The following is a 23,341-nucleotide window of genomic DNA, read 5'->3' on the forward strand; positions in this document are numbered from 1 at the left end:
CTGTCATGCTGAGACAGATTTTGGCATCCGTAACAAACAGACAGATAGAGAGACACCTCACAAAAGTAAGGAAAAACAAACATCGAATCTACTTAGGCACGTCACGAGAATACTTGACTCCGTACGAAAAGGCCGAGACACCGCAAAACACAACAAAACCAGCGCAAATAGAAGCACATACCTGCAGTGGAGGCGAGCGCATCAAGATTCTCCTCCCGCCAAGACACATGCATAATAGAGGAGCCGCATGGGGTTTTCCGCAAGGTCTCGAAGGGCTCGGAGAAGCGGCAGGAGCATGCAACAAGCCAAGCGCATTGACTAAGCTGCGCTAATTTAGTTTTATGCTGGTCAATTTGTGCACTGTCGCGAGGGGATCAGGATGCGAAGCATTTCTGGCTGACGGGAGAGCAAGAAGATTGTTTGTTATACGCCATGTTTTATTCATTAGCGAGCTCTCAAAATCTGTAGCTGAATAAAAAGAACCGACTGAAACATAAAAGACGGTGGTTCGCCGTAAAGTGTACGGAGGCATTCATTCTTTTCAAATAGATACTGAAGACCATAAAGCAATACCGGGATAATATTCTAATGATCAGGCCACGAGAAAACACTATTTCATCTCTGTATCGGGGAACGTCAAAGGGATAAGAAGGAGATCCGTCCAAGGCGTTTTGATTCGTTCCCTCCCCCACACTGATGCTCATCAGCCTCCGAATGCCCTACTGCTCCCGCCCTAGTTTCGGCGGGGTCGCAGTGCGCGCCTCCAAGCTCCACGTTGACTCCTCGCGGTTGGGAAGAGCGAGGACGACGGGGGAAAAAAAGGAAAAGTGCCGGCACGTTTCGGGAGTCGCCGGTAGGACAGACACACCGGTTCGGCTGGACACTCACCCTTCTCCTAGGCCTACTCAAGACCGGCAGTCGCATCCATTCAGAAGCTGCAGCTGAGAAGCAGCCCATGTGAGAGTCGACTTCGATCGCCGAGAAGGCATTCTGGAGCACGGCATACAACATACACGGGGCCCAGCGGACGGTGCGGCGATATCCTCGGATCGTGCGGCGGCGGAGGCTAGCTCCTTCCCGGCCGCCGCTGAGGGGATGATGCGTCCGGGAGCGGAGACGCCGGATGGGTCGCCACGGCTACGGGAGGCGAGACGTGGGCGTTAGGGAGCACGCGCTCCCGAGTCCCGCTCACACGGAGCCCCGCCACCGGCGATCAACGCGTCGGCCATGTTGTGTTTGCAGGCTGTCAAGCGCCGCACCAAAGTGCCTGCGATGCCGCCGCCGCCGCTGCTGCTCCGCTTTCAGGGGGCGCGCCGTACTCTCCGCGCCGGAGGTTCCAGTCTTCTTTCAGAGATGGCGCTACGACTGCCCATCTCTTCCAACTCAATTCGATACGGTTTCTCTTCTCTCTCTCTCTTTTTTTTTTGCATTCGCCTTTTTCGTGCGTTAGGTTCTCAAGCGCCTGCTCTGCAGCTTCTCCGCATCACGCCCCATCCCTAGAGCACTCAATGGTGTCAGGAACTGCAAAGAGGAAGAGCGCGGCACGTCGGCCATTTTGTTTCTCGGCACATAAGTGCGCGCTCTATTCATCGAAGCATGCGCTATAATAATCTAGTTTTCCTAAATCAATAATGTCTTCGGATCAGCCGGCATGCCACCGTTCTGGCGTGCTTGACTCCAGGTAAGTGGGATATCGTGCAGAGTACATCGCAGTAGTAAAGTGATTCTGACGTGCATGACATTTCCTAATCACAAAAGAGTTGAAGTAGGTCTCGAAGTGCTGTAGCTAAGCTGGGTTATTTAAAGTAAAAAGCAATGATTATTAAGGGGACTTCATTGTAGCTTCCTGGGGAACAAGCAGTAAGGCGAACGTATGAATGGTCTACATATTTTAAGCTACTTCAGAGCCTTTGAGGATTCTGCTACAGTGTATAAATTTCACCTGCGCTTTTAGTTTTATAATATCACAACATTTTTCTTTTCTTTTTTTCTCGTAAAGTCGCCCACCGTCGGGAACTTCCTTAAAACCAGCGAAAAACGTTAAAATCGCATCCTGTGTTTCGGCATCGCGTGGGCTACGTTGTAAATTCTTCACTGTAAAAAAAAAGGAAGGCATTGTGATCTGGGATCGCTTCCTCGGAGCATGAAAAATTTACGACCAGCTGTGTTTCACACACGGAGAAGGCGGAAAACAAAGCGCTCTCAACCGTCCGCCCAACGTACTCCGAGAAGCAGCATCCTAGGCTGATTACTTATGTAGCACACGGTGGCACCACGGTGTGCGGTAAAGGATTACCGCATTGGCCATGCGCGTCGAGCTCTAAGAGAAACCCATATACGCAGTACGTACGCGCAAATGCGCTGTATGCAAGGCGGTCTACGCGCATGCTACACCTCGCAAAATAGCATGCAGGGTGGTGCAGGGCTACAGTGGGCGTCGGCCAATCACGGCGATGCTCACGTGAATACGGTTCGCGGTTGCGCAGTGACCTTTGGCTCCAACGAGTAACGATTGGAGCGGTGCGGCCGATCATGAATGTGCCCAGAGCGCACGTGTGCTTTGACATGAGAACCGCTTCTCTGTGAGTTCAGCTCGGTGACTGACCGACGCCTTCTCTACTCCTCCACGGCGCTTTTCGGTTCACCGTTGATGGATCACATCGTTGGTCGAAACCAGAGACTCAGACAGTTATGATTCCTTTTCATGTACGAGCAGCTGCGCGAACTTGGGTCTCGATACGGTGGCGCCAGCTATAGCTTGCCCAAGGCTGCATGGTTTTAGTGTGTTAAACAAAGCTGAGTCGTTCCACGCCAAACGTCCCAGACGTTGCGCTCGTCCATCTCCAATTAGTTTAAAAAAATTCATGGAAAATTATTGTAATGTGAGTAATGAAAGCCTGAAATATTTTTGCCGAAAAAAAAATTTATTCTTGAGGCGAGGACACTTTGAATATATATAAAAGGCGAGAAACCAGGCACTGCTAAATAATTAATAACAAGTTCACATTTTTAGAAAACACTTCAAAAAATGTTTTCATTGACATTTGCACAGAATCTGTCTTTCGATATAATTCGAAGGATGCAGCTTTACACGGCATAAATATGTTTTAGAAAATCGAAAAAAAATGAAAATATAACATTTTTGTTTTAAATATCAACGTGCTCTTAGATACTCGGAAACAGCCGTTTTGTTCCCCTAGGTGTCTAGTGCCGATAATAAATGTTACAGCCGATGAAACTGTGCACAACAAAGTAAAAAAAATACTAAGGTTGCTAAAAGTGTGTTTTGAGCCAAAAACACTCGTTAATTTCACCCTGAGGTGTTCCAAGCAAAAATACAAACAATAACGAGTTACGTAGAACGGTTTATTTTCTTTAATTTCTTAAATTTCTATCGAGGTGATTTTTGTTTAAAGCGAGGAAACAATTTTTGAAGTTGAGCTCTTAGGCTGCAAGTTGCGTCATCTCTTGACGCCTCTTGAGTAGATGAAGCGCACAAAAACACAGCACACCGGAAAAGAAAGACACGAGACAGGCGCTCGTGTCTTTATCGCGCCTGTCGCGTGTCTTTCTTTTCCTGTGTGTTGTGTTTCTGTGCGCATCATATACTCAAGCTATGAACCTACTTGCCCAAGGACGTGTTTTAACGCCTCTTCACCTCAGAACACGGCACCTGGCATGACAAGACACTTATGGCCATTTTACTTCGTTTGCTGTCGTTCGATCTCGTGCATTTTTAGGGCTGGATATAAAGAAGAAATCGCGCGACATTCGGCGGATGGTACGCAATAAACGAGATCGTTTTCGCTTTCGAAGTTCGAACAGACCCGCTTTGGTGCGTGGCGGCCAAGAAAAGAACAAGGGTATTCGACGTGCTGTCTCGAACAGACCACGAATAGAGATCACCAGCTGGCATGGCAGGCGTATCACAAGTGTTTTATTTATATCCCAAAAGATCGCGGAGAGGGCGCGCTTCGGAGCGCATGCACGTGAAGGTGCGAACTGCGCACCGCTGCGGCGAGCAACGCGAGACGCTCTGGGGGTGAACGTGGCCCGCTCGCGCACAGATGCGTCGCTCGCATGAAGGGCTTCGCCAGCATAGTGGCTCCCCTACAGTTGTCGCTGGAGTATTAATGCAGAAATTTCACTGATTAAATCAAATACAACAAACACATCACGTCGGAAACAACCGGGCATGAGCCTCTGACGGCCACAATTAAGGGTCAGGTACCACGTGGTGCTGCTGCGTCACGGATTGTTTCAACACCGGATCGTTCTGGTCATTTATAGATCGGCATCCCACAAGCTCTTATACTGCTGATTACATCTGTCATGGCGCCGACAAGAATGACTGACTGCGACAGAACCACACCGAACAACTAGCTCACTTGGGCATGTGCCGCCCTAGCAATGTTAAGAAAATCTATTCCCACGAATACCTTTTCGACTACTCTATGCCCTCATGCTTGCCTGCAGTGCAAACCTCACTTAAGAACAAGAACTATAGATTTCGCGTGGCTACAGTGTCGGCAGTATCGTGCTCTGCGGTGAAGAGGCGTTAAGAGACGACGGAAGTTGCGGCCCAAGAGCTCAACTTCAAAAATTCTTTTCTCGCTTTAAACAAAAAATACCTCAATAAAGATTTCAGAAATGAAAGAAAATAAACTTTTCTACGTAACCCGCTATATTTGTATTTTTACTCAGAAAACCTCAGGGTGAAAATAGCGAGTGGTTTTGGCTCAATACGCACTTTTTGCAAATCGTGCACTGACATCGCACAGCACACGGGCGCCTTAGCGTTTTTCCTCCATAAAAACGCAGCCGCCGCGGTCGGGTGCGTTTTTATGGAGGAAAAACGCTAAGGCGCCCGTGTGCTGTGCGATGTCAGTGCACGTTAAAGACCCCCAGGTGGCCGAAATTATTCCGGAGCCCTCCACTACGGCACCTCCTTCTTCCTTTCTTCTTTCACTCCCTCCCTTATCCCTTCCCTAACGGCGCGGTTCAGGTGTCCAACGATATATGAGACAGATACTGCGCCATTTCCTTTCCCCAAAAAACCAATTAAATTAAATTAAATTTGTTATTGCCCCGCCGCGGTGGCTCAGTGATTAGGGCGCTCGACTACTGATCCGGAGTTCCCGGGTTCGAACCTGACCGCGGCGGCTGCGTTTTTATGGAGGAAAAACGCTAAGGCGCCCGTGTGCTGTGCGATGTCAGTGCACATTAAAGATCCCCCAGGTGGTCGAAATTATTCCGGAGCCCTCCACTACGGCACCTATTCTTCCTTTCTTCTTTCACTCCCTCCTTTATCCCTTCCCTTACGGCGCGGTTCAAGTGTCCAAAGATATATGAGACAGATACTGCGCCATTTCCTTTCCCCAAAAAAACAATTATTATTATTATTAAATTTATTATTTTTTACTTCTGTATACACAGTTTCATCACCTTTAACATTTGTTATAAGTACTAGACATCTAGGGAAACAAAATGGCTATTTCCGAATTTTCGAGAGCAAGTTGATATTTATAAAAACGACAAAAATGACGCATTTTCCTACTTTTTTCTTTCTTTTAAATATCTATGCCATGTAAAGCTGCATGCTCCGAATTATATCGAAAGACAGGATCTGTGCAAATGCCAATAAAAAATTTTTTGAAGTGTTTTCTAAAAATTTTAACTTGTTATTAATTATTAAGCAGTGCCTGGTTTCTCGCTATTTCTAAATATTCAAACTGCTCTCACCTCGCGAATAAATTTTTTTCGGCAAAAATGTTTCAGGCTTTCATGACGTACATTACGATAAGTTTCCATGAATTTTTTTGAACAAATTGGAGACGGCCGAGCGACACGCCTGGGACGTTTGGCGTGGAATGAGCCAGCTATGTTCGTAGTACATCAACAAACGAAGGAGCTTTGGCGGTTATAACGGACAAAAAAAAAGAGCTAATGGCATAACTTGAAAACACCAGGCGTCAAAAAAGTTGCAGTTCAGAGCTCGTTTGTCCTTGTTCTGTGTTCCTTCGTCCGCGTCTTCGTGCGCTGGTAAAACACCACACAAAAAAAGAGGGGGTTGGGAGGCATGGACGCGACAGGAAAATAATCTAATGATGTCAGCGTCAAACGTGGGACCAATAAAAAAAAATAGGACAGGGAGAGAAGGGGCCACTTGTCAGCCCTGAAGCAGAGTCGTAAACACGATGGAGCCTGTGCAAAACGGCGCTGCCGACCCGACCAGCGAAGTTCTCATGATAACGTCACCTGAACCTAACACACGGCGCCAACGGTGTGGTTAAGGGAGGGTGGGATAAAATGCGATATTCTGCTTCTTGAAACCACGTAACCTATGAGCGCGTAATGAAATTTTTATGTATTTAGCTGGCTTAACTCCTTAAAACTCCGCCTAAAGTTGACGATGTTGTTTACTTTTCAAGTAGGGAAATAAACAACAAGTAGAGAAAAAAAGAGAAGTTAGCCTTGGGGAACGAGAAAGCGGTCGAAAAGGCGCGAATTTCTGCACGCCACATTTTTAGGTATTGTGCAGTTCTGCCTAGCAAACCCCTAGACTAACTTAAGTATTTAGTTGTGACATTTCGTTACCTCAGGCAAAATGTAAGTTCATGTTCGCCTCCTGTTCTCGAGGCAAAACGAGACACGTGGGGCAACACGATGCATGGTGGTGTTCTTGCAGGGCTTAAGCTAGCGATAATGATTTTATTGTTTGCTTGCTCCAAAGCTTTGCTCTTGTTTTCTCCCGTCCAGAATGGTCCAAACATACAAACGGGAAACCACTGGTTGTCGACTGACGCAAAGAGGGCGTGAAGAAATTTCTGAACAGCATCAAGCAGCTTAATTGCCACCAAGTGTTCTGGTGTCCCTAAAGACGCACATCACAGAACAGAAAATAAAATTATGGAACGTGAAGGGCAGGAACTGCCCAGAGTTTATTTGTAACCAAAGCTGTGCAATCTATCTGACGAGCAAGGATGGTTACTTGTACAACACATTCGGTCAATGGAACAAGCAAGCTGAGTTCGATCTAACCAACAATCACGTCCATAGGCTCGTGTTCACGTAGTACGAAAAAAGGTATGAACATTTCTCAGAGACGAAGCGAAATAGCGGCAACAGTGAAGCTAAAGCAGAAAAAAAATGTAGCGAGGAAGGTAGGAGATTCGAAAGGATCACGTAGGCAGGCTACACACAAAGCCTGGCTGTAGAACCGGCAAGTCTGCAGAAGGCTGTGGGAAAAAACAGCGCCGGGTTGTATCTGGATACAGTGTTAGTCATGCGAATAGGCTTACGAAAATTGTAGAAGTGCCCTTCGAGCCAGCTTCTATTCAGTTCATTGCAAGAAGGGGTAATAATTTATTTCTGTAAATGCGTCTTATTTTCTCCCGTGCACTTTCCCATTTTGGTCCCGGCGATGGGGAAAAATGCGACATTTTGAACTTTTAAACATAAAATTTTATGGCGTTTTTTTTATGGCGTTTGGTTGAATTTACATATTTACTGAGTGCGATGCTACAACGGTATCAAATAAGTCAGCTTTTTTTACTTTTAAATAACAAAAAGAAGGCCATGATTAGCACAATTTTGTCGCATTCATGCCGCATTTTGTCACCCTTAATGCTGGGCTAGCTGTGGAGTCCTGAAGCAAAGAGGGCAGAAAACTGAACAAAGACAAGAAAGATTAGCTTGCGAGTGCTACGTGACTGACTTAATTCTCCCTGACTGCGTTAGCTTTTTACCTCCACGAAGCCAAATGCGAGTTAGAGTTCCACTGTTTGCCCTAACGCATACAGTAGAGCTGACTAAGAGGACTGGATTGACTACGCGACTGACATTTAAACAGGAGCTCGTATGGTGTTGACGCTAAGATACGAATGTTTTGAAATTATGATGCAAGAAAACTGGGAACCGATCGAATAAGATAGTTGGCAAGTTTTGAAAACGACAAGCGATATGAACACGAAAGGTGAAGCTAATGATTGATAAAAAACGGACGACTGAAAACCTTTACAATAGTTAAGGCTGCAAGTAACTTAGTAACTTTTTCAAGTGCAGTTGTCGGGCTAGTCGGTCAGACTGCCCTCGTCCTGTCGTCTTGTCTATGAGCAGTTTTTTTTTTTTGTCTAAAAAAACCTGTCACGGCGAACGAAGAATTAGCAACTTTTCCCCGGATCTTGGGTGACATCCTGTTGAAATTCGCTAGATATTTCCGTGCTGTGAGCTGGATATAAAATATTTCAATTGCTTTGCTTCCCCGGCCACGGCTTTGTCAAAAGCCTTTGAAAGCTTTCAGAAATCTCCCTAATGTGTGGCAAATAATCTACGACAGATATATGGCTCGGACTCGCTGCACAGCCTCGATGTCGAAAAGCTCTGCAGTCTAGTCTTGCTAACCACGCATGACAACGTTGATGGGGTCGACAGACCAGACACGGGCTATTTTTTTTTCTTTCTCGATGAGTACGTCATTTTGCAAAGGACCTACAGAAGACGGCTTCTCAGCGCTGGCGGATGGACGACACAATGACGTTGCGGAGTGCGGAAAACGGAACTCTAGGTCCAAACTTATCGCAACGGTACAGATAGTACTCAGTACACAGCTACAATAGTTGACAGGGCTGACAGAAGCACACACCTAAAAATATGGAGCTTGTCTAACCCGCCTCACGAACCCTGACCTAAAACCAAACCTAAACACACTACGCGCTCTCTTTTAATGGCGAGTCTCTCGGTTTGTCGGGCTTGCAGATAGAGCCTGACATAATACAGTTAGTCTGCTGCACGCTCTGCGCTCCATCTCCTGATTCTCGACGACGGTCAGGGAAAGAGGAGATGAAGGAATGGTGGCGCCAAAGCACGCGCGAAGGCAGTGCGATCCATTTCGAACCTTCGACGCCGCTCGGGCCTCTGGGAGAGGGAAAAGCACCGCCGTGACACGCTCAAAAGTGCGCCTGTTTACGGGCATATTTGAGCTTTTATTGGTGTGGTCTTTTTTTTTTTTTTGGTCGGCTCGCCGTAAACGCTGTGAATCTAATCGAGCGGGCTTATACCCTTGGGACGCGATCAGTTTCAACTGCCACTCAGATGAAATTCAGTTAGGCTTTACAGCTGCCGTTGAACTCAACGGCGGTCTGCTGCGGAACTCGGTTCAACCTATGGATGCCATGATCATGTCAGTTGCTGTCCATATTTGAACCGAAATATGCCTGTATTTTGGCACTTTTAATAAGCGTTCCATTTGTCATTTATTTCAACAAATTTCAATAACAATCAGGACTACACACACGAAGGCAATCCCGCAGAAGCATATTGGCTTCACCAGCTGGCTGTAGCTTTTCTTATTCCACTTCGCACTTTCGCGCGTTTACGCAAACTCGTTTGGTGAAGATTGTATATTAGGGCCCATACTGTAGCCACGAAAGCAATCTTTCGCCCGGCTTTAAAGCATGTGGCAGCGGGAAATACAGCTGAGTACCCCGATATGTTGTAGTTCTTGCGACTTAAGAAAGGAAGAAAAGTAAAGTGCACGGGCCTGTCCACTGGACCGAGTTGAGCCACAATCGCTGCCCCGTTCAGGCAGAGGAGAGTTGAAATATGTGAGAGAAAAGACCGAAAGAAGTGATTTCGACGCAGTTATCTGCAACAGGAATGCTCTGATTAAAGCTCAACTGGACTGCCGTGTAACACACACACACACACACACACACACACACACACACACACACACACACACACACACACACACACACACACACACACACACACACACACACACACACACACACACACACACACACACACACACACACAGACGCACACACACACACACACACACACACACACACACACACACACACACACACACACACACACACACACACACGAAATGGACCGCACAGTTAAGCTCCACCTTAAAGGTATGATGCAATGGCGCGAAACGGGGCCAATAACTGGAAAACGGGCCAATAACTCTGTCGCGTTAAAACTGCCGTTACGTTCAAGTGCAATTCCACTGAACGGCCACTGAAAGCGCCCGTGTAGCAGAAATATCGAAGTGTTTAACATGAAGCCAATAAATCAGGCTGATATTTTACTTATGAACGTCGTCAGCAGCATACGCTCTTTTCCATTCACTCTGTTCTCATGCTCATCCTGTCATACGAGCCCATTTTCTTCAAGCTTAAGTCGTTGCGAGCTCCACTCGAGTTATCGCGGCTTCTGTCAGCATTACTAATTAGTTTATATTGGTATCTGTTGTAGTACTTGTCGAGGCAATTCAGAAATCAAGACCAGAAAAAAAGCCCTTTGTTAACCTCTTATTTAATTATTTTGCATGACTTTCGCGACAAGCCTGTACAGCGGAGCAGGGAGCCATTAGTCAACGAAAACAAATAACTATAGCTTACGGGGAATTCATTTCGGGCAGAGGCTTAATCTCTCCAATCTCCAAATCTTTTTAATGAAACGCTTGTTTAGTACGCATCATAGAACCTTTCGCACTGCACAAGAAATCAAAAATATTGCTTGCACGAGTGATGTGCCTCTTGCCAGTTAGTACGTTTGGGCAATCACCGACGCTAAACTTTAATTCCGGATACGAACTTTGGGCGCTTTTGTGTAACCAGGAAAAGATGAAATCTCTTACCTGCAATAGCAACAGCGAAGTTGTGGGAAGCCTGATTTTTAAGTTTCTTTACCGGCGATAATCACATACCAAAGCTTTCCTACAGAAATTCGCCCACCCAAGAAACATCGCTTACGAGTCGGCGTTTGTTCTAGGTTGCACGGTTACTGAAATCCGTTCGGTTGAACTAACTACGCATCATCGTCCTGCACTCGGCCTGTCCTTGCCGATGTTTTCGCTTTCGTGCATTGGACGCAGTCGTAATTGCTTTTCGTTAAAACTGACAGAATATCTCTCAATTAAATATATATCTATAGAAAACTACACTAACTATAGTAAGTTCAAGGTGATGGGTAATAGTAACCATCAGCCTTGCCATGTCAACTGCAGAAGAGAGACCTCTCCCAGTCATATTCAGTTATCCCTGGCTGCGCCAACCACGGCGCCCTTTCAAAAGAGATTTACTAATCTCATCTGCCCAATTAACTCTCTCTGGCCCCCGCTACGTCGGCGGAACGTTGACCTTTTCTCATCTTTTTTTTTTCTTGATAGTTCCGAGTACTGTCTTCTACACAAGTCCATTGTGCCTATGACGGTGCAGCCAGTGCAATGTTATTTTTATTTCGCTTTTGGTATACCCCACCAAAGACTCTTCTACGTGTCGTTACCAAAGCTGCTGTCCCAGCGAAGCGCCCAAAGGTACGGTGCTTCCAGGAAGTTTATTTTCAACTCCTGAAAAAAATAAGTGTCCAAATACAGGCTTCAGCCTTTTTAAGCGGCTGTAACGCCTTCTACAACTTAGTCTGAAATACTTAACGGAGATGCGTATGCACGGCAATCAAGCTAGCAGTCCTATTCGCCTCTCACGGTTAATGCGGTATAAAGCCACAACATGTCTCGGCAAAAGAAAGGTGCTGCAATCTGGGATATGCGGGGGCCGGTGTCTGCTTCAGTTCTAGCCGTCACAAGGCTGCACGCTTTTTTTCGGACGCAGTGTAGACAGAGCTCTAAGTTCGCGCAGCCGTGCTGTGACGGTTCCTCTCGCGCCCGTAAAAGATGGTCAAGGAACCGTAAAAGAACCGCTCCGAGAAAACGACAGCGACCGTAGAACGAGTTGCAGTCCCGTAAAGTGTGCCGAACGATGCCCGCTCCCGTCGCTTGGCAACCAGCGGAGGCAATGTCATGGGCCTGTTTTATGCGAGAGCCCAGCCGTATGGATGCGAACGCAATGATGACGTCACAACGCCGTTCGCGAAGAAAGAGCGGCGATTGCTGCATTCGCCTCACGAACGCTCAGGTCCGCAGTGGCGAGTCCGTTGTGCTTATGTGGTGCGGGCAGAGCACTGTTGTTTTTATTTCTTTATCTTGCCCACCTTATCGAATGCCCACGGCAGCGGTAGAATTCGAATGCACTAAAATCCAAGGCAATACAATGCGCTGAGATTCCAAGCGGTATATGGTTACGGTATGGGAGAGAAAAAGAGGTCGTTTTCGGAGCACAAAGTTCAACGCAAGCCTGAGACTATTAACTAGCATTTCTACAGGAGGACTTATTTGCGTCTGTGCAACTAAGGTCATCCTTGGAGAAGATTATACAGGTCCCTTACTAATTACCACAGGGGTGGTAAAGAGTGCAGGTGAAGGCATGGCGGGAAGTGGAGAGAATGTGGCGCACGTGAAAAGCTCCGGTCCTGGCGCCGTACCAATTTCAAAACTAGGTGCGCCCGCTCTGCACTGTCAGTTATCCACTGCTTCTATTTCCTCACCCTCACCCCGGACCTTTCCGTTTAGCGTATACGGAGATCACGCGCAGGATGACCGCAGTTTCTTAAAGACAAGTCCTCTTGTCGAAAGGTAGGTCAGCAGCAGCAGGGCAGCAGTGAGACTGGTGAGACCGATAGAAGGGGTAGGAGAAAAACTCCCCCCTCCCCCACACACACACACCCTTCCTTCCTCCCTTGCTACTTCTTTTCCTTGTTCTAGACTATCTGCGCAAAGATGAGACGTACGCCTCGCCGGCTCAGTGCTTAAGACTGTACTATGTTAGGGAAGGGGCTGTGTCAAAATAAGTGAACGAGAAAGAGGATTACAATGATTTAATTGTCTTAGAATGCTCTGCGACTTTCGGCGGCACCCCTGCGCCAGAGGCTGTTTCCTGCGCTGGCTGATATAGCAGGTGTTTCAGAGAAGGCACTCACTTATTTTTAAAAATAAGGTTTTTGAGGTAACGAGAAGCAATATGCGGCATAATAGTGAGAGTGTTGGCGCACTCAAAAAACAGGCGAATCATCTTAACAAGCTAAGTGATTAACTAAATTCTAATAGTTAAATTTTTAACTATTACCAATAGTAACCTGATTGTAATTAAAGATTTGTAGCCGACCGTTAGTAATAGCCATATCAGTGTTTAGAATCTCGAAAACGCCATTACTCTCGCCGCTGTGGCATGACAAAATTTGGCTATTTCGACTAGTTACGACAACTGGAGGGGTTGCTTCGCTGGTATAAGTATCAGCATATATTTCACAAGTGTTTTCATTCTGTGTCCGATCAGAGCCTTGTGTCGGGAAGTTCATGTCGCAATTCGGCGCTGTTTAACGCGGTTTAGTTTCAAAAGGCCGCTTTGTATGCAGTATACTGTGTGGATGACAAACAAATGCGCATGCGCACTGAACAGATGAACCAAAATTATTAGAATGAACATATAAGTCTTGTTTGCCCGGCATTCGTTCGGAAGGGGGCGAATGCACTAATCTATTTCCACATAATAACGCTCCGCGATAAACTCATCTGCAGGTGCTAACGGAGATTCAGTGCCTAGACACCTGAAGTGAACTACTATTCGAGTATATAGCTACCACACTTCGCCGCACCAAGATGGTGAAAAACTTTCAGAATTATTGTTTTTCTTTCCATGCAGGCCCTCCTTATAATCTTGTTTATTTCTTATTCCAAAGCTGAACACCGAAGTCACCACCTTCTCGGACAAGGCAGTTAAAAATAGGTTTGCAGCCGCACACAAAAAATCTACACAAACCGATCATGCGTTCTCTGGGGGTAAGCACTCCTTTTTCACAAAAAAAAAACTCCGTATTATACTAAATAAGGCATATAAATTATTTCCTTGATCTGCAGAATTCAGTATCTGCCTTGTTTAAAGCTTGCCTGACCCTGTATGGCAAGAGTATCACAACACGAAAAGCATCGGATAGCCTGAGCAATACGAAACTTTACGATAGATTGCCGAAGTCACATTGCACAGCGCCTTCAATACTTTAGAATCAGCTTCATTTCTTTATCTCACCATTATCACCATCAGCAGAGCTGAATACTTTGCCTCTTGTAAATATTTTGGATAGTGATGATACCCAAGCATTCCTGTTCTACCAGCCGCCGTGGCTCAGCCGTTATGACGCTCGACTGCTAACCGAAAGACGCAGGTTCGATCCCGGCCGCGGTGGTCGCATTTCGATGTTGGCGAAATTCTCGAAGCCCGTGTATTGTGCGATGTCAGTGCACGTTAAAGAAAGCTAGGTTGTCCAAATTCCGGGAGCCCTTCACTACGGAATTCCTAATAGCCTGAGTCGTTTTGGGACGTTAAACCCCATAAACCGACCTGTTTTCCCACACCGTGGACGCGCCCTCAGATGTGCCTTTATTCATTTACACTTGGCACGACACTACGAGACACGCGTGGGGCCAATTTAGCGATCCAATCAATGACGCCAGTGGAACAAACAAATGTAACGTGCCTCTTTTACAGAATGCTCATGCTAGACAGCACACAGTTCATGCCCTGACATTCGGCTCTTCCGCTTCACAAAAATTCCGGCTTTTGGAGCACTCCGCAGACACGCACTAAATTGGGTCGTTTGCTTCGCGGCGCCTTCAGTAAAGAAGGAACGGCAAAAGCGCTTATTTTGCAGCCTCGCAATTACACTCTGAACACTCACTGTCTCTCGCGGGAGCGAAACGTTTTACGGGCGAGCGCCCCCCGCGCCGCCAAGGGGAACGTACTTACTTACGTACGCGGTCACTCACTTTCCCTTCTTCCTCGCCATCTCCCTACAACAAACACCGATGCATCGGCACGCAACCGAACGCGTTAAGCGCCTTCGAAAATTCCTCCCCCCGCAGCGCCTTAGTCGGCTCCGCGCCTCTTTCTCTCTCGGCGCCCCTAAAAAACCGCCGTTTCTGGTCCATATTTGCCCGCGCTTTCGTCGCCACCGCTTTGGTGCCCTGCGGCAAATGCATGCTCGTCGTCGGTGGGAAGGGGGGGGGGGGGGGGCAGTTAGAGCTGTGCGCAGAGGCGCAGCGGCGTTTGCCGGCCGATCGATATATTCCGGAATGACACCTCCACAGAAGGAGCTGCTTCCGGCGAGGAAACGTGGCGTTGTCAGCAGCGCGGCCTCCTTTTCGGCTACAGTGCTGGATTAAAAATGCACCCGCAAGCTGCGCGAAGACGGATTGGAACAACGCTTCGTGCCATTGTTCTGCCCAATAAAGAGTTCCACTCCATCTTCTCTTTCCCTTGCACCTCCCCTCCCCACGATGCGCGTTTCTGTGCGTGTACGTGTGCGTATGTGCGTTTCCCTGTACGCGGACGTGAAAGTGAGCGAACGTTTTTATCGAAGGAATTGATCGGCCATCTTTTAGTTGGTTCGACGCGTTTAGAACACTGTTTCCTTCGAATGAAGGTTACTCGCGCTAAGCTTGTTTTTGCCGCAAACAGACCAGCTGCTGTCGATTAACTGTAGGCATGCACTTGTGCCGCAGAAAAAGCGAGGTGCAGTCAAGTCGGATGCTTTCCGCAAACTGAGAAAAGTCAGATGGAAAACTCAGTCCACTCATGATTCCAACAAAGTTCCCGCCGCACATTTTTCGGTATGTGCTTGATCGAAGATTTCTGGTGCATTTTTTTTTACTCTTTCAGACAGCACCATCTTTCATATTTGTCAGCACGAATTGTTTTCCTGCAAGTTCTGAACCTCAGCAAGATGACTATAGTTTGAAAACTATCGACGCGCCACGGACAAAAGCAGAACTAGTTGAAAACAAAATACACGAGACGGACACAGGACGAAGAAACAAACGGAGACAGCGCTGTCTTTGCTTGTTTTCCATTCCACTAGTCTTGAACCAACTCGCCCACCAGTCTATTCTTCTGAACTTCGTCACGAGCAGAAATTAGAGGAAATGCTCTAACAACTTCACGAATTGATACAAGTACTTAGTAGTAGTATATAGGTTAATTGCGCAGCGGGTACTCGTACCTTAATGCGCCAAACACAACGTGATTTTGGCGATATATGGTTAATTTCTAAAGAACAGGCCTATAGAATATATAGGCTAAAATACGGACAGTTGTGTGAGAAGTAATTAAAGTGTCCGAATGGCGTCGATGTCCTCAATAGAAAAAGTGGTTTGTGCACAAGGATTAAGTAGCCAGATGGCGAGTAAAAATTTCAGGTAAAACTTTTCCGCAGTGCACTCGGAGCTACGATGGCTTACACGACGGTTGTTCTCATGCGCCCGGAGGCCAACTGAGGACATGCAGGTATGGAAGTATGGAACCTCGAGCTTTTAGCTTCCACTGGGCATGTCCTCCGGATATGTTTAGGACAGCCACGGTGTACCTCTACCCAAGGCGCAGTCAAGTAATCTCGCGAATGCCCGGTATCCTTTTATCTCGCTTATAAACAGTTTTGCGTGACTTTACGCTTTGTGTGTCCTTCAAGGGGCGCTGACGACAAATAGGAGTTGGCTTGCATCGATAGGGTGCCGCGTTCGAACCCCTAATAGACCACTCCCCCCGAAAAGGAAGCATTTCTTAACTACAAAAGGTCAAAAAACGAAATACAGGTGTCGCCATAGTTCACCGGTTGAATTCGCAAGTAAAACGCGCGTCGAAGCCGATTTTTAGGCACGGGTCCCAGAGGATACGCTGCACCACCATTCACTTCAAAACAGCGGCACTCTTCGGTAAGGACGTCACGAGTTTGAATCAACTGGCGGGAAGATTTAAAAAAATGATTTTTGGGGAAATGTAATGGCGGGAAGATTTTTAAGTCCAGTTTTCTCGCCGATAGATGCTTTATTTGGCTGCCGGACAAACGTTAACATATCCAGAAAGAGCCAGAGAAACCATCTTTAATGAGAACAGTAACTGGATGGAGTTGTCCTATGCGCCCTTTCAAGACTGCTGACCAGAAATCGCCACCGGCCCCTGTCCCTGCTTTATAGTGGTCCCCTAGAAAGCAGTTTTTCAAGGGCAGTCATCATGGCGCGAGACTAGTGCCCATCAGGTTTTACCCTGCATGTATTCCCAGTGAGTTGCCATGAGGGGGGGGGGGGGGGGGGGGGCGCACCAACAGCAGCAACTGTCATACCTGCTCTGGAAATTACTCACTGGCGCACTCTAGACCACAAGACGACATCAACTGCTGCTGAACTTGTGTGGTGATCAAGGATGCCATCCGCTACACCTGTGAAGAGGTTTCTCATGAGTGGTGTACGTGGCATAGTGAAGAGCCGTGCACACGCTCTTAGCCTGCCGGACACCGCCCCCTTCGCGCTGTCTATACGACCGATCACTGTCCTGAATAAAGCCTTCATTAATGCGCCGTGTTCTGTCGAATCCACATTGTGTCAGAAGTGGGGTTCGAGCCCACTTCTGGTGTCAGCGAGTGCTGCAAATACTGCAGTAGTTTGCGCTCGAGAGCGCCAGTCGTTGGTGCATTAGTATCTGGTAGTGGACGTCCCCGAGCTACATTCATTAGCATAAGAAAAGTGCCCCTGTACTGTCTCTCAGTGAATTCCGTGTCGGCTGCGTGGGTACAAACGTGCTCATGAACAATCAAAGGCTGCTCTCACAGAGATGGTGCACAATCACTGCTTCCGTTCTCGAGACCGGATGTCACCTGCCTGCTTTCCAGGTTTTTGTATAGTGCAGTGGTGGAGCACTGTAATCGGCTGGGCATTCGACACGGCCGCCCCCAAAGTTCCGCGAGGCGTTAAACGTAGTCATGGTGCTCTTCTGCGTAGACTTATTTTGGGCGTGGCTTTAACGTGGCGGTAACTTCATCTGACAGGTCATGCAGCGACTGGAAGCTGTGCACATCAATCACACACCTGAGATCATGGATCATATTCTAGAGGTATGCCTCTTGTAAGCGTGCAAAAGGCGGATGATGGCCGCTTCTGTGGCGCGTTTTGACACCAGGCTATAATCATCGAACACATTACCGTGAACTCGGGTATGAAAAGTCTACGGGAAGTTGGCCGTCCGCTTTATAAGTAGTACTGGTCTCGATTAAGGGTTGTGATCCGACAAGTGGTGAGCTGCTTCTTCTTTTTCCGTCTCCACTTATACGTAGTGGCACAGGCAGGAGCTTAATTGTTTACATTCTTTTAGGCTGCCCCACCATACTTTTTGTCACCCATCACACCGCTTTCTTCCCCTTCCATAGTTAAGAAAAGCAGGCCAGATAATCATCACGCCGATCAACTTTTCAATATTTCCTTGCAAACAAACGTCTCTATGTTTTAGTTTGATGAAATTAAGTGTGCATTAAAATACAGTTTCGAGCAGCCGCGATGGCTCATTGGTTATGGCGCTCGGCTGCTGACCCGACAGACGCGGGTTCGAACTCGGCCGCGGCGGTCGCATTTCGATGGAGGCGAATTGCCGGAGGTCCGTGTACTGCGCGATGTCAGTGCACGTTAAAGAACCCCAGGTGGTCGAAATTATCCGGAGTTCTCCATTACGACGCCCCTCAAAGCCTGAGTCGCTTTGGGATGCTAACCCCCATAAAACCTAAACGAAAAGTAGTTAGGCAATGCATCATTCGTTATTTCAGAAAAAAACTTTGTTCACTTCGATCCTACTGAATCTTCCCGCTGCAGAAAACGTTTTACTTTACTGGCGCGCCGCGAACATATGAGCAGCGTCTAACAGCGTCTACAGGCGCCGCCTGAGAGTTTACACTGATGGCTCTGCGAGCATAAATGAGGAGTCATGGTCAGCCGCATTTGGGATGCCTGATCTTGGTATAACTTGGGCTGGCTGCCTTGAAATAATAGTGTAAAATTCTGCTCAATCAGTGGCCATCCCAATCCCAACCTTGAGCAGTGGGAGCTCGCGCTGACCAGCTCTAGCCTATATAGAAGTCCAGCGGTAGCTGGTGCATCGGACCCAGCGCACAGCAAAAGTCATATAGAGCCCTGTACTAAGGCTTCCTCCTCGCGCGGGAATCTCCTTTTGAGCTAATAGATGTTCCTAAACCACCGTTGGCCATTACGAAATCGCCCACGCGTCTGCCTTTCTGCAAACCAGAGTGTCGTGATTATGACTGCTTCCAAGTTTGCACTATAGAGCGCTTGCAACGCGGTACTCCCATCGATAAATTTTGCCTCTGGTCTCTGGCCTGGTTCAGGAAGCTACGGTTAAAAGGATATGCAGTTTTATCAGTGGCTACCATCTCACATTGTAGTTACACGGTGACAGACATTTATACCCCAAGAATACCTGTCATATCAAACTTCAGTGGCTCTACCAAAGGACGAGAGGTTTGCAAATCATCTAATGTTGCATCACTCTTCTTCACTTCGGCCGCCTCTGAACCTCCCTTGCGTTACACGAGGCTAGTCACGCGACAGACCTACTCTCTTGTATCGCCTGCGCACTCCTGCAACTCCGCCCATACGCCGATGCGGGTGCACAAGATTCGCCGAGGCACCATACCTGTGCGCGTCACTTGTGCTTGCTGTCGTGGGTGATGTGAACAACTTCCTTTTAGCGCACCCATGTTTTTGTGACGAGTGTGAGACCCTCCTGCGCAGCCTGAGGACAATGAACATTCCGTTGGACGCCGTCCCTCGCATCGTGTGCCCTGAAGGCTCACGAACTGAGTGCGGCGAACGGTGACAGAGACTCGAAGTTTTTAGAGGACACTGGCCTCATTGGACAGTGGTGGACACACAGGTAGACACATGTTAATCCAAATTTGTAACTCGGGCGAAGCAACTGCCGACAGGCGCTCAGAAGGCGCAGGATATCCGCGTCCGCGCATTCATTCATTCCGGCATTTAGCTTGAAGAAACAGTTACTGCGGCTCTCCCTCCATTCTAGAGAACGTCTTCCGCCTCCTAATGCACTAATAAGTGCACAGGCAAGCCATTGAAGCCACCCGGACAACATCAAAAGTCCTGGGGACGTCCTGAAATGGTCAGAACGTCCTCATCACGAACAGGACATTCCGAGTACCTTTTGAGTACATCGATGTGCAGCTACATGTATGGTCATTAAAATAACGCCACTAGTTGTGCCAGTGGCACAATGAAACAAAAGCGCGGAAATGAGAACAGCCAGCCAGAGAGCTACGACTAGCACACATTCCCTTAACGGTGCTCATCCCTTTAATATAAGCAGCGAGGTCCAACATAACGCGAAATGCCTATGCAGTGTTTCATGTTATTTGCAACTAGTGGCAAATACTCAGCTGCAGTGCTATAGCAATTAAGGCAAACATATAGTCGCTTTATTTGCAATGAGAATAACTAATAAACCGCCATCTACCGCGCCAGCATCTGATTAGAAGAAAATGCTGCGACCTGGAAGAAAATATTATATCCTCGTCTGTTTCCACTGCACTGTACCAAATCGCCTCTCAAATGAGCACAGAGATAGCATGAAATGTACGAAATGCGAAAGGCGGCATGCGACAACGTATGGCCCAGAATTTACCCAATGGTACCGGCACAATCAAATGCAACTGATGCGAATACTTTGCCCGTAAATTTCCATCCAGAAAAGTTACAATAATGGCTCGGTATGCCAGAGAAATGACAGCGCTTACTTAAGAGCTCTCTGACGGCGGAATCAAGTATCAAAGATCAGGGTGGCAGGTAACTTCTTAGAAAATGAACGCTGAAAGTTGGCGCGTTCGGAAGGCATCAGATAGAAGAGCAGTTTTAGTGTAGCGGTATCTAACAGGACAAAACAAGAAGGTCCATCAAGCCAAAGTTTTGAAGACAGGCTGTAAACAAAAATTGATTTGTGAACAGAGCAGAGCAGAGTACAACTTGGACATACATGGTGTTGCAGGGAAGGTGATCACTAATTTTTAAAAATAGAGTTTTGAGGTAACGAGAAGCTTTTTTTGGTATAGCAACGCCAGTATTGGCGGAAGTTAAAAAAAACGGGCGAATCATGTTAACTAGTGGAGTGACTAGCTAAATTCTAATAGTTAACATTTAACTATTACCGATAGGCACCTGACTACAATTAGAGATTTGTAGCCGGCCATTAGTAACAGCCATATCAGTTTTTGGAATTTCGAAAATAAGATTACCCTCTCCGCTGTGGCTCGTCAAAATTTGGCTACATCGTGCGAAAATACATGCGCTTTCTAACAGGCAAAGCAAACTTTCCAGTGCACGTAACTAGTCGAAACAGTCAAAAATCCCGTGAAATTCAAGATGTAGCCTTCGGCTTCTCCACTAAAGTTCGTTAATTTCATTTCGAAGTTTCTCATTTTCTGCTTCTGTCCTCTGAACTTTTTTTGCAAGTGATTCTAGTCTCGTGCGCATTTCTTTCGTGTCCTCTTCGTTCGAGGTCCTAGCAGTCTCTCCCGCACTTCATCATATTTGTCTGACATGAGTTGAAGAGATCTTTTTATATTAGGCACATTGTCTTTCAATGGCATTAGTCCATCTAGTTTTAGATTTGTGGTAACCAGGAGAGATGTTATGTCTGCAGTTTCCTCCTTTGCCACCTTTTTTTCATTCCACTCTTCACCCTTTGCAGTTTTGCATCTTGGGCATACCCATTTCTGTTTTGCCGTTTCAGATTTATTTTTGTATTGTTTTGCTGTTAGGGCGGAGCAGTCTCCGAAATGGTACGAGTTATTACAGTTGCCACATGCCCCAAAACCTTGACCTTATGCAAACTTGCCGTTGCAAGAAAGGCAGGTGCCTGCTGACATTGTACACGTACCTTACAATTTATCCCACAGTATTATAGAAAAAAAAACAACAGCAGCAAAACAGTAGGGCGGCAGAACCGATAAGGCGGCAGCAGCAGAAGAAAGTGACACATACCTATTCAACAAAGCACCCGAAAAAGTACCCACCTGCGAAAAAGCAGAGTAGCGTTCGGCGTGGCTCTCAAGTTTGTGCTGCCGCTGCCGCTAAATGCGAGGAGCGCCGTGCGGTCCGTCTCCTTATCTGCCTTAACGTCGGCCTGAAAGCGCCACGGGTGGTTGCAAGCTGCTCGATGATTTGGCCGACGTCACGCAGTCGGGCCCTTGGTCCAGCGTAGACAGCTTTAGATAGTGCAGACAGCTCCAGTAAAACCAGCAATGTTGCGGAGCGGACTGAACTGTAGCGTTTAGCGTGGCTCCCGTGTGCTGCCACTGCCGCCAAATGTGGGACGCTCCGTGCGGTCAGTCTCCTTATCTGGCTTGTCGTTGGCATGAAAGCGCCACGGGTGGCTTCAAGCTGCTCGATGATTTAGCCGACGTCACTCAGCGGGGCCCTTGGTCCCGCGTAGACAGCTACAGTAAAACCAGCAATGTCGCGGTGCGGACGTAACTGAGAAAAGCAGAGTAGCGTTTAGCGTGGCTCCCTTGTGCGGCCACTGCAGAAATATATACAAGGTTGATCTTCAATAGGCGCCCAAGACGTATATCTCAATTTCACCACGGAGTTTGCTGCGAAACCTCGGCTCAAGTGACGAACCCCTTCGTCACTTCGGTGTTGTTACAAGCCTGGCACCGTCACCGGAGAGTATTTGAGAGTTCTAACATAGTGGGGACATACTAGCGCTGCTTTGACTCTTCTTATAATGAACCAACCAGCCCAAATTGCCGCTTCACATCTAGCGAATACGCGTACCGGATTACCGGACGCAGGCTGCACGCTCCCGGTAGCCCCACCTGGCCCTGCCCCTGCCACTGCGCGTGTGCAGGCGTCCGGTAATTCGCTATATAACGCTTACATTAGTATACGTCTCCGCTATGCCCTCTGTTGTCTGAAAGACGTCGCTGAGCCAGTAGCAGAAAACGAAAAGCTGATCCACTTCAAATGCCAGCTGGTATTCCAAGAAACGAGCAATACGAAGAGACTGCGACTCCCCGAAACCACTCGGCAGTTAAAACTGCCGAAGCAGAATGAGAACGGTCTACAATCGTGCACTGTTGGGCTTCTTCATCTTTCGGGACACGGGAGAAAAGGCGGACACAGAGCGATGGCTCGCAACTGACTCTACTGCTCTCGAACTTTTTGCATTCGAGTCTCTGATAAGTGCCGCTGCCCTTGTGTTCCTTTAGCTCAAGGACAAATTTGCGAGTGAACTAATGTAAGTGCACGGGATTGGTCGCCGAAAAAAATGCCTGCATAGCCGTTATGTCTGAAACGCTGTCCAAAAAAAAAAAACTAGTTTTTGGAAAAGGTGAACGACGGCCTATGTTCTCGCCAGATGAAAAAAGTTCCCATTTCCGGTTGGATTTCTGAACTGGAAATCATGCCCTTCCAGCTGGAAAATCACATTTCCAGCTGTGCTATTGAACCGAAAATCGAGTCCCATTGGAAAGGTCTTTGCTTCCAGCTGGCGGATGGTAGGTGTGGTGGTGGCTGGCGCTTCCGGGGGGATGGGGGGGGGGGGGGGGATGGGGGGGGGGGCAGCTGGCTTTCTCACAAGTGGCTTAA

The 23,341-nt window shown here is 47.5% G+C and overlaps 1 protein-coding gene across 2 annotated transcripts in view; it reads right to left on the bottom strand.

Annotated features, from left to right (window-relative positions):
• The window catches only part of LOC144098506 (cubilin-like), a 247,792-nt gene extending 225,201 nt beyond the window's left edge, over window positions 1-22,591 (bottom strand). Inside the window, exon 1 of one of the 2 annotated variants that reach the window (XM_077631193.1) lies at window positions 889-1,521. The gene's annotated coding sequence lies outside the window, so the exon portion shown is untranslated. Of the gene's footprint in view, window positions 1-888; window positions 1,522-21,765 lie in introns of those variants that run through there. The other variant, XM_077631194.1, reaches the window with a different exon arrangement.
• Between the last annotated feature and the right edge of the window lie 750 nt (window positions 22,592-23,341).

This window comes from Amblyomma americanum, chromosome 7, assembly GCF_052857255.1.
Source record: "Amblyomma americanum isolate KBUSLIRL-KWMA chromosome 7, ASM5285725v1, whole genome shotgun sequence".
In the NCBI taxonomy this organism is placed as follows: domain Eukaryota; kingdom Metazoa; phylum Arthropoda; class Arachnida; order Ixodida; family Ixodidae; genus Amblyomma; species Amblyomma americanum.